The sequence below is a fragment of the Nomascus leucogenys genome, chromosome 17 (genome assembly GCF_006542625.1).
Source record: "Nomascus leucogenys isolate Asia chromosome 17, Asia_NLE_v1, whole genome shotgun sequence".
NCBI lineage: Eukaryota > Metazoa > Chordata > Mammalia > Primates > Hylobatidae > Nomascus > Nomascus leucogenys.
Genome location: NC_044397.1, coordinates 20,487,074 through 20,498,261, shown reverse-complemented (window position 1 = coordinate 20,498,261; position 11,188 = coordinate 20,487,074).

Here is an 11,188-nt window from a genome sequence, read left to right as displayed (position 1 = left end):
CTGCAATAAACACAGAAGTATAGAAATACATTAGCTCCAAAGGACATGCCTCCAACCACTCCGTTCCCTCGGGGCTGCCAAGTACCTCAATCCAGGGACATAGCAAAGCTGAGAGAGTTCAGATTCATTGTCTCTCCTACACCTAGATTTCTATTACCCCATGGCAACAGGCACCTCATACCTATAGCCTAGCTTTTATGGGAATTCGTGACTTTATTTTTGGATTGCCTTCTTTCTAAAACCATGCTCTGACATTTTTTATGGCCTTAAAATTATTTCAGATTTGGAAAGATAGAGAAATGATCCAGAGTTCTGTCATCCTTGGCTAACCATGTGTTTACATTTATTTAAAATACATGCTTTTATGCTGCCCTAGGGAATAATGGAGTTCGGGTAAATGGTTTGTAACGTGTATTATTTTTTCCTACAAGTAGACGGCAACATGAGACACATTTAGCAACAAGATGAGTCTATCTAACTACTAGATAAAACATAGGCGATTTTGTTCATAAAGAGGTAAGTTGTCCCCCATTATTTGTAACAACCTATGACTTAGAAAGTCTGTTAGAATTTGCACTATCATCCTTACTTCAAATACAATTGCAGAATGTTCACTGTATGAAACATGACTGTTTTATTTTATGTAGTTTACTGGATCTTGTGGCTTTTTCCTTAGAAGAATTTCTCTCTTGTCACCTAGGCTGGAGTACAGTGGCACAATCTCGGCTCACTGCAACCTCTGCCTCCCAGGTTCAAGAGATTCTCCTGCCTCAGCCTCCTGAGTAGCTGGGATTACAGGCATGCGCCACGATGCCTGGCTAATTTTTGTATTTTTAGTAGCAGGGGGGTTTCTCCATGTTGGTCAGGCTGGTCTCCAACTCCTGGCCTCAGGTGATCCGCTTGCCTTGGCCTCCCAAAGTGCTGGGATTACAGGCATAAGCCACCACACCTGGCCCCTAGTTATTATTCTTAATGCTAAAGGACATTGTACAAATGTAACCATTATTCAATCTAAAGCCAAAAAAAGATAATGAAAAGATTTTCATATAAGAATATAAAGAATCAAAATAAAATTATGTAAATATTTACATTCCATTTGTCCAATACCAAATGCTTAATGTTAAGGCTATCTTAGGTCCAGAATCAGGATTTGGGCAAACCTCATAAAATCTTAATCTTTAATCTTAATCATATGTGAAAAGCCAAGCCACAAGCTAATGTTATGGCTAAGAGATGGTCACAGAGCACTGAATAAAAACAAGAAATACATTTAAAAGAAAAATGTTGATCCTGGCAGCTTGAAGTCAATCTTAAAAAAACATTGACTTACATAGTTGGGATGGGGTATTGTTTCAATTAGCGTTGAAACGGAAAGGTAGAACCACTAAGAGATGGAGCAGTCCATCTATCGATTGATCAATTGATTGATCAATCAGAAGGGATTTGACTTTACACAATAGTGGGTGCCAGTGAAGCTGCCTCTATATGTCTGCTGTTGCATTTGATGCTGGAGCCTGAAGTCTGCAGGGCAGGAAGTTGGGAAGGGATTATGGATAGAAACGTAAAGAGGGAGAGCAAGAACAAACTGGGTTCCCAGGTGTAAGCTGGACACACGGTGGCAAACTGAAGCCCGCATCGGCTCTCAGTGCCTCTGACCTTAGAGGTTGGAATGCCCTCCCAAAGAAGCCGGGCCCAGGAATCATAGAAGCTGGAGGAAGATCCAGGGAGGTGGAACACAGTTGCAGGCCCAGCTGCTGCCCATGTACCAGGTGAGGCAGCAGACGGGCAGCAGTGTGTGCCAGCTACAAAATAGCTGCTTCACTTCCACCCCACCAAGCTCACAGAACAATGTTTACTTTGGCTCACGTTTCTTTTTCAGGAAACATTCAGGAAATAAAATTCAGTGAAATGTAATTGAGCCTAGTCAGACTGACATACAATAGTCACAATCCTACTAATAACCCATAGAATCTTCTATAAGGAATAGAGCAATGCCTCAGGGAATGTGCAACCCTAAACAAGCCTGAGGAGACAGGATCATCCCAATTGGTTCACTTCAGGGATTAAAATTCCAAATTGAAGGGCCATCCCAGCTAAAGTGAACTGTTACAGAAATACAGACTATCATAACACAATAAAATCAATCAACAGCCATATATTTTATTTCACAAAACAATAATTGCCTGCCACCTGGTATAAATCAGATTAAATTGATTATCCTGTGCCATGTTCATGCTTTGCTTTGACTTTTATGCCAAGAATGGAATAATGGCTGCCATTCTGATGATACAGTTTCCTTAAGTAAATAATGGTTTCTCCCAGGAAACCAATAGTGAAGTCTATGGGTAGCTCATGAGTATTAAGGATTTAATGTAACAGAATTTCAAAATTTAACTGCATCTTACAAGAAGCATGCTTTTCAACATTGGAGGCAGGGGAGAGGATAATTATCTGTTCTCCCTCTAGAGATAAAATATTTCTTATACCTTAGGAAAGGTATGTCTCTGTGGTTCTAGCATCTGGAGCCTGGCCTTCTAGTGATCCAGTAAATACCATTTTAAAGGAAAGCACTGGAAGAAATAGGCTGAGTATTTGGTGAGGATTAGAGAAGAGTGTGGCCCTGAACATAGGACCCTGTGGCCAAGATGGGCAGAAGTGGAGGCTGGCAGGGAGAGTGCTGACAGTTAAGAGTCCCCTTCAGATAGAGGACAAACGAGCATTCCCATCAGTGACCCTCATAGGGTAAAGAGATTCAGCCTGCTCCTGTGTGACCTTGGACAAGTGTACAAATCAGGCATGTTTGGGTTAGAGATTACAGAAGCTTACTTCAAAGAATCAGAAACTCTGAATTCAATAGCTAATTTGACTGGTAAGTTCAGAATTGGCTTTGTACTTGTTTGGATCCAAAGATCTAAACGAGGCCAGGTTCCATGGTTCACGCCTGTAATCCCAACACTTTGGGAGGCCAAGGTGGGTGGATCACCTGAAGTCAAGAGTTCAAGACCAGCCTGGCCAACATGATAAAACCCCACCTCTACTAAAAATACAAAATTTAGCTGGGAGTGGTGGCACGTGCCTGTAGTCCCAACTACTCAGGAGGCTAAGAGGGGAGAATCGCTTGAACCTGGGAGGTAAAGGTTGCAGTGAGCTGAGATTGTGCCACTGCACTCCAGCCTGGGCAACAGAGTGAGACTCCATCTCAAAACAAAACAAAAACAAAGATTTAAACAATGTACCAGGTAACCAGTCTCTTTTGATCACAAAGAAACTGCACATTAGGAGGTACCTGGGTGGATCTGAGGGTCCCTAATGCCTCTAGCTGAGTGTTGTAGGCTAAATGATGACCACCCTCAAAGAGGTCCACATCCTAATCCCCAGAACCTGGGAATTGTTACCTTACCTGGTAAAAGGGACTTTGCAAATGGGATTAATTAAATTAAGGATGGGGAGATTATCCTGGATTATAGGATGGGATCCAATGTAATAATCACAAGAGTTCTAATAAGAGGGAGGCAGGAAGGTCAAAGAGAGTAGTAGAAAATGTGACACAGAAGCAAGAGGTTGTAGTAATTCGAGAAGTGGTCGTGTGCTAACAAACATGAGCAGCCTCTGGAACAGGCGTGTCCAATCTTTTGGCTTCCCTGGGTCACACTGGAAGAAGAAGGACTGTCTTGGGGCACGCATAAAATACACTAATACTAGCTGATGAGCGAGAGAAAAATAAACACAAAAAAATTTATGTTTTAAGAAATTTTATGAATCTGTGTTGGGTCACATTCAAAGCCATCCTCGGCTGCATGCAGCCTGCAGGCCATGAATTGGACAAGCTTTGCTCTAGAAGCCAAAAAAAGGCAAGGAAATATTTTCCTCTGAAGCCTCTGTGTGGAGTGCAGCCCTGCCAACACCTTGATTTTAGACTTCTCACCTCCAGAACTGAATGGGGTGGTGCTGCTTTTAAGTCACCAAATTTGTGGTAATTTGTTACAGTAGCAATAGGGAACTAATTACAGGTTTCCTGCTTCTCTGCCTTCATTTTCTTTATCTGAGTCGGAGTCTCACTCTGTCGCCCAGGCTGGAGTGCAGTGGCACGATCTCGGCTCACTGCAACCTTTGCCTCCTGGGTTCAAGCAGTTCTCCTGCCTCAGCCTGCTGAGTAGCTGAAATTACAGGCGCACACCACCACGCCCAGCTAATTTTTGTATTTTTGGTAGAGACAGGGTTTCACCATGTTGGTCAGGCTGGTCTCAAACTCCTGTCCTCGTGATCTGCCCGCCCTGGCCTCCTAAAGTGCTGGGATTACAGGCGTGAGCCACCTTGCCCGGCCTCTGCCTTCATTTTCATGGACTGGCAAAGGCCAGAAAATTTAACTTTCCCAGTCTTTTACAGGATATGTTTTCGAATCTCAACTATCTTGGATTGCTTTCTGTTTACTGAAAACATCTCTCTTTGCAAGGTTGTATTTTCTCTCTCAGCTTTCTGACAGTCCAGGTTTGACTGAAACTTACTTGTAACAGTTTATAAAAGGTATAAGAAAATCACAAACCCTCCAGCATCCTGATACTTTTCTAACAAGTCTCTAAAATTTAACCTTCAGTAGGAAGTGGTTTGAATCAAGATTCCAGAAGACAGTTTACAGTAATTATGGTCAGCTTTCACAAATAGGGATGGGTGAATTTGTACTGCTTCCCATTGCTCCTCTCATGAGCCAACCCATCCTTGGATCTATAATCTGCATCCCATCCTTGGTGTCCATTTTTTGTATGCAATGTTTCATTGGTTGACAGTGAAAGAGATTTAATCCAAAACAGATTAAACAGAAATGGGACTTAATCTGGCTTCTGGGAAGTTCTCTCTCTCTCTTTCACTGCCTGTCTTTCTCTCTCACTACTTTCATTGTTCTACTTTCTTTAATATTGGAGTTTTCTCAAATAGGTTCTCCCTATGTCATGGCAAATATTCCTCTGGCAACCCTAAGCTTGCATTATCAAGACAACTAGTGATGCGAAAGAAAGGAGCCTTTCTTTCTCATTAATTTCAGCCCAAGTCCCTGGGATGGCCTTCACTGAGCTAGTTTGGGATATGCGTTAATCCCTGAGCCAGATGCTGTGACTAGAAAGAATAGAATACTCCAATTGTCCAGGTCTAGGACAGTGTCCACCACTGAGCAGAAAAATGGGCATAGAAAATGAGAGACTGTAGGGCAAACAAACAAAATAAACAAACAAAAAGGTAGCAGATGCCCACCACATTAACAAACTCAGATCCCTCATCTGTTAAAGGTGGATAATACTATGATATACTTCTTAGGACTGCTGTAAAAATGAAATGAAGTAGTCCAGGGAAAGCATCTAGCACAATGTGACATAGTAGGTGTTCTTTCAATATGTGTTTTTATTGTGCTACTGTTACTACTACTGTTAATTACTATTATTATTACTCCTAGTCATGTAGCTTTGGAAAGTCACTTAACCCACCTGACTCATTTCTCCTTCTTTTCAAATGGCTGATGACACACACCTTGCAGCAAAACAATGAAAGTTAATAGGCACAAGGTACCTAGCACAGGACTGGCAGATGGTACAGACCTGTAGATACATGATATTATTTTTATTGCTATTTGAGAAGGAAAGTCTCCTGAAGGAATAAGATACACATGCCTCATCTACGTATTCATGGATCTTTTTACAAGCCAAATTCTAAAATTCAAATTCTGAGATGGTCTAGGGTTAGGTTACTGAAGAACTCTTTTTACTCAGTAAGAAGCAGTGTAGCTGCAGAGATGTGCCTGCTCCCAACACTGGCCCATTGATATGGAGTTCACATCTAATATGATTTCAGTCCTGTTCCTTCCTGTAGTCCTGGGGAAAGCTTCAGTTATTGGCATCCTTTAGAATGGCTTGTGGTAGGGGTTCATTGAAAACAATGGTGAGTGGCATCTATTCCCTCCAATTATACACACCCAGGTAAGTAACACAGCTTCACCTTCTCATCTTTGATCGAGATTCATGTGTGAGCACCAGCCCGTGACCACTACAAACATCCCAATGCATGGACTTGGTAGAAACAGATCCTATGAGAATATGAAATGGTGGGATGAGTCTGTAGACCTTGACCTATAGATCTGTATCTCACAAGAATCCATGCAGGTAGAGAATGAACTGTGTTTTAAACTGTTGCAGAGCAATCGTACACGTAAGAAATGCTAAATTCCCATAAAATAAAATCATCTCACCTTCTTGGCCATAATTTTAAGAGTATATCATCCTAAATGGATGAAGGAGTGTCCCCAGTGGACTGGGCTCTCTATAGATTTTAGTTAGGCAACTATAATTCTGTTTTACTTACAATGGGATATTTCTTGATGCATTTTAAATAGAGAGAATGGTTTCTCTATTCATGGAGACTCCATAAGTGTTAAATAGATAGAAATGGAATTTGTGTGGGTATTTATAAAACCACAGAAAGAGAATTTTGAATTATATATGCATACACGCTCTTTGGTAGTTTGAAAGCATTCTCAGTCCGCCTGGGGAAGCAGAACTGTAGGAAAGTGATATCACTGTCAGCGTCATTCCTCCCAAACTATTTTGAATGTCACTAGGAGTTAAGGCAACATGTTGTTTTTCAGAGGAGAAAGGCAAGAAAATAATTAAACGCATTTTTCCTTAAGGAAAAAAAAAGAGAAAGCAAGTCTGCTGTGAGCCTGCTTTTGTAAGAAAGTGATAGTAATAGGACTATGAACAAATACAAATTCTCCTAGGATATCTTTGAAAATTTAGCTGAGTAAACTTTGTCTCAGGGTAAGTAGGAAAAATTCATACGCTCTCCATGAGTAAAATAAATGCAGATATATCAGGATCTCTTGTCAAGATTTTGTGTTGAATCTAAGAAAGGAACATTGGACAGCTGTGCAGATTCTACTGACATTTTAGATGAGGAGAACAATGATTTTTAAACCTATACTCCATAATTAGCTCACTCACCACCAAGAACTTGAAGCCAGACAAGAAATGCTCTTCAGGAGTCATGCCACTCAGAGAAGCGTGGGAAGAGCCACACACTCAGAGGGATCTACCCAATAACTGAAATGTAAGCTCTCGGAATTGCTCATCTGCACCATTGTAATAGTCATCTAACTGGTCTCCCACTTTTAATCTCTAATCCCCTTCTCCCCACCTACATCCATCATTCCAAGATTAATATATTCTGACAGCAAGCTTCTAAACATGGTCAGAAAAGAGCAATTAAGATATTATTATAAATCTGATAGCACATTATCTGGTTCATAGTGTTTGATAAAAAAAAAAATTTTTTTAAGATTCCCTACTTTCCCAAATTCCCTCCCCACAGACACACTTAAAAACTCAGCTTTTTCCTTTCCACCATTGCTTGTCATATCAAGTACAAACTCCTTATAACGGGATCTAACTACCATTTAGGTTTATCACCCAAATTGCCCAGTCCCTTTATTCTACCCTTGCCACAGTGAACTCTTTTGTATCTCCAAACATGGTTTCCGTTTCAATGTCTTGGCTTGTTATTTCCTCATGTCTGGAATGCCTGCCTCCTCACAGTCACCTAGGATCCTTCTCACTGGCTCTACCAAAGCCAGGGCTACATTTCAAGGCCCAGCTCATACATTACATCCTCTACTGTGTACTTCATGACACTTTTACCCAAAGGCTCTACTTGTACTTTTCTTTGAGCCCCCTTAGTAATTTATGTTTATGTTGTTTTAATGATACCTCATTATTTGGCCTTGCATTATAATTTATGCAATTGTCTTACTTTGTTACCAGAAAAGCTTATATTGCAATAGAAAGACCTCAGATTAAATCTCAGTTCTGCCACTGAAAAGCCACCTGAACCTGGGCAATTTTTTAAATTTTCAGAGCCTCAGGGCATCTGAAAAATGCCTGCCTTGTGGAGTTTTTAAAAGGATTAAATTGCATGACAAAATATATGTAGATCATCTGATACAGTGCCTGACATTTAGTGAGAGCTGAATAATAGTAACAGTGCCACTTATTAATATATTGCCAGGTCTTTGCAGACTTTGTGTGATTCATTTTTGCATTTCAGTATAGACAAGCATAGCACCTGGTTCATGGTTTATGTTATATAAATATGCTTTGAGTTGGCAATAATTAGAGGTTTCCAGCATTAGAGTGTGACGGTACATTTATCTGAACATATCCCTTGCCCTATTTTCCATTCTTCCTGTATAAATCTGTTTCTATCTGTTTAAAAAAAATATTAGGGATTCAGAGTCTAAGAATTGAGCTTCCTACGGTATAGAATTGTGGTGTCGATTTAGCAGACGCCCTCTACTGGCAGAGTTGATGTTAGAAAATGAAATAAACTGACCCAACAGAAGATGGTTCTCCCAGCCTTTGCTCTTCACCCACCCTCCTGGCTGTTTATGGACAGCCCCTGCTCAGGAAAATATACATTGGCTATTATATTACTCGTGTGGAGGTGGATCTGTGTCATCTTTGACTAACTGGGAGGTGAATATTATGCGTCACATTCCCCAAAACAGAAAGCCTCAATACAGGAGGAGCTTGGGTTCAGACAGGATGTAAAATGTTCAGAATGTTTAGGAATACCAATTCTGAACAGATAGACCCAATTCCATTCCTGATGTGCCCCTCACCAGCAGATCTTGAGCAAATCATTTAACCCAGATATTGTGAAAGCCACAATTTCTGATCTGAAATACTGAGCTCATAATAGAACCTGCCCTCAGAAGCCTCTTGTGAGGATTTAATAAGATTATATCCCAAGAGCCCGGTGGCTGGTGTATAATTTACCCTCCAGAAATTGACTTGTTGCTGTGATTAAGCTAACACAGCCATGCTTGCTTTACTCCATTGTCTTCAAACTGCAATTTGCCTCAGAATCCTCTGGGCATCTCATTTAAAATACACATTTCTAGACTACCCTTCCAGATATTCTGATTTTGTTGCAGACCAGAATGTGCATTATAAACAAGTGCCTAGGTGATTCTAGTACAAATCCTAATAAGCAATGCTACACTTTATAATTTTCAATCCAAAGATAAATGAAAGACAGCAACTCTCTTGGAAGACCAAACTTTTTTCATTCATATTACTTAAGAACTTAAAGCCTTGTGACAATAAACTTCTAAGAATAACTAATAATAACACACACATCTAGCACTTATTATATGTCAAGCATTGGCCAAAGAGCTTTTCATATAATAGCACTATAATCTTTACAACAACCTTTTGAGGCAGGTACTGTTATTCTCACCATTTTATAAATGAGAAAATTGAGGCACAGGAAGTTTAAGCTCCTTGCCTAAGTCATCTATGTAGAAAGGGACAAAGCCAGAATTTGAATCAAAGAAGTCCAGCTTCAGAGCCTATGCTCCTAAACACAAATCTGTACTTCATTAAAAATATAGCAAAATTCACTGTCTCACCAAATCACATAGCCCTCTTCCATATAAGGGGCCAACTTTTCTGTAGTGCTTTTCTATTTAATGGTAGCCCTGGGAGAAAAGGTAACTAACATGGCAGTCACTGACTATCTTTCTGATGCATTCTACCATTGTGTGTGTGTGTGTGTGTTTGTGTGTGTGTGTGTGTTGTTGTTGTTGTTTTAGTTTATCTTAATTAGGATGGTCTCTGCTTCTTTTTTTATAATATCACAACCTCTATAAAAAGCCATTTTTGAGAGAAATTAATAACACGCACCAGAAAGCCTAAAGGTTACAGCTCATTTTTACCATCTACAATAAGAAATATCATTTAATGGGTAGCATCTCCCAGGCTATGTTCTCATGAGATTTTATAGCTAAGAATAAAATTCATGCCTAGGGCAGACTTTTGTAACCGATTTTAAGGAGTGACTTGCCACTTTTTCCATCCAAAATCCTGAGGGAAAAGAGGAAAAGGAGTAAGAGAATGGCAGGAATCAGAACTCACAGTCATTCCTAAGAAGAAATTTGTAGCAATTCAAAAGTGATTTGTTTTCTTTCCCATGTCTAAGCCCCCATGCTCCTTCTGCACAGACTTTCGGATAATAATAATATGCATGCAGATGGCGTGTTCCAGGTTTCACAGCCCTTTCACAACCAGCCATTCAGTTGAGATGATTGAAGCAAATCATTTCAGGCTGAATGCAACTGTGAGCTGTTCAAAGGCAACACCTGGCAGCCCAGGATCACAGACGTCTTGTCATTGACATGACATGGGCTTAGAGAAGCTAAAGGTGAGCAAAGACCTGTGTCTTTGCATCACACACAGAGCTAGCACAGTGCCTGCTTACCAAGTTTGTACTTCATAAATGTTTGTTGAATGAATAAATAAAGTATCACACCCAACTGCTTCCTTTTATAGATGAAAAACCCAGACTTCATAGAGGTGGAAAATTTCATGAGGCAGCAGTGAAGGCATGAAGATTAGTCAAGGGAGCCAGGAAAATAAAAGAGAACTTCTCTCTGCCTGCTTGCCTCCTTTTTCCAGGTTTCTCTCATCCTTCTTTCTCTGTATGTCTCTGAATCTTTCTTATGCTCCTTTGGTTCCTTCTTTACTAAAGTAAGTGGTATTAATATGTAACGAAATATGTTTATGTGTAGAATTAAGGCAAATCTAGGCATTTTAAAGCTCTCTTTTTTATGGCTAAAGATGGAAATAAACTCAACATAATGCATATAGTTTACAGAAGTGGGAGAATTACTACTAAGAACCTCCACCTTTTGGTCATAGAACCAAAGATGCTCAGGGATTAAAGGATCTTTCAGTTGAGTCTATAAAACTGACTAACTGTAATTGTATCTTCTCTACAACATCCATTCCAGGCATTTGACTACTGCCTTTTTGAACATCTTAAAATAATGGGGAATTCAGCACTTGATGGGGGCAGCTATTCTTTGAACTACTCTGAGTTCTGAAAACTTTTACTTGTGTAGAGCTGAACTTTCATGCCCTAAAGCTTTCACACGTTGATTGTTCTTGATTGAACCCTTTGGAGACACACAGAATGAGTCTAGCCTGTCTTCCACCTGACAAACAAATATTTGAAGACAGATATTTGAAGACAGCTTTCATGCCCACCCCCTTCCCCCAAGTCTTCTCCTTTCTGGAATAAACATCTCTGTTTCCTTTAGCAGATCCTCATATAGCTTTATAGTGAGTATCTTCACCCCGTTAAACATTCT